This window comes from Rutidosis leptorrhynchoides, chromosome 5 (genome assembly GCF_046630445.1).
Source record: "Rutidosis leptorrhynchoides isolate AG116_Rl617_1_P2 chromosome 5, CSIRO_AGI_Rlap_v1, whole genome shotgun sequence".
Taxonomy (NCBI): Eukaryota; Viridiplantae; Streptophyta; class Magnoliopsida; order Asterales; family Asteraceae; genus Rutidosis; species Rutidosis leptorrhynchoides.
Window position 1 is genome coordinate 360,831,092 of NC_092337.1, and position 893 is coordinate 360,831,984.

Consider the following 893-nt stretch of genomic DNA (forward strand, 5'->3'; position numbering starts at 1 on the left):
GTTTTAGATTTGAAAATTTTAGCTCAAAACTTGCTGTTTTGTGTCACCCACTTGCTAACCTTGTATTAGGAAAGCAACACGTCCAGTTTACTTGTCCCGTATATTACCTTTCGGTAAACTACCGTCCGGTTGTAAAGGAAAGCGTTGAACAAGCAACTGTTAAGGCAATGTCCCGTGACATGCTTTTGATTATGGTCTATAACGTGTCGGACGCAATTACTATCCTTGGTAGGAGCAATAGTAAAGCTCACCCTTATAATTTTTCGGTCTGGCACAAGGTCCTGTCTTTGACCATGCTATGCAACCACCGTTCTTACGGTTGACACCCGATTTAGTTCAGGTGACCTAATGAATTCCAGGTGAATTCCTAGGATTTTACGTTCAATGGTAATGAACGCATTGAAAATAGGGTTTTCAGAAAACAAATCGGTTTGTAATTTTGATCAAAATATTTTCTCGTTTAAGCTCGAGTCTAGATATCATTGAATTCCATGAGTTTGTAATTCTCAATCTTTAAGGTCAATCTCTAGGATTGAGTAATATCAGTCTTAAAAGCTGATTTTTAATCTTTAAGGAGATTATCCTTTCTGGGGATCTGATTCATTAGTCTTATCAAGCTAATTTGCACGGTGCCCCCCCATTGTACGAGATAAATCCTTCTCATGGTTAGGATAAATCTGACCACATGGCGACCCTGTTTAATGCTGAGGTCCGTGGATTTCCTGCTGATTTTAGTGATGACTTTTCTAGATTTTTCGTCAATCTACAGCTGGTCTGAACGACAACTTCATGACCTAAATCAAGAAGCGCATTTCTTTTTCGGAAGACTTTACTTCTTTTTAATGATGGAATTGATTCATCGTGTAGATCCATCTCTTCTTTTCTTTCATTGG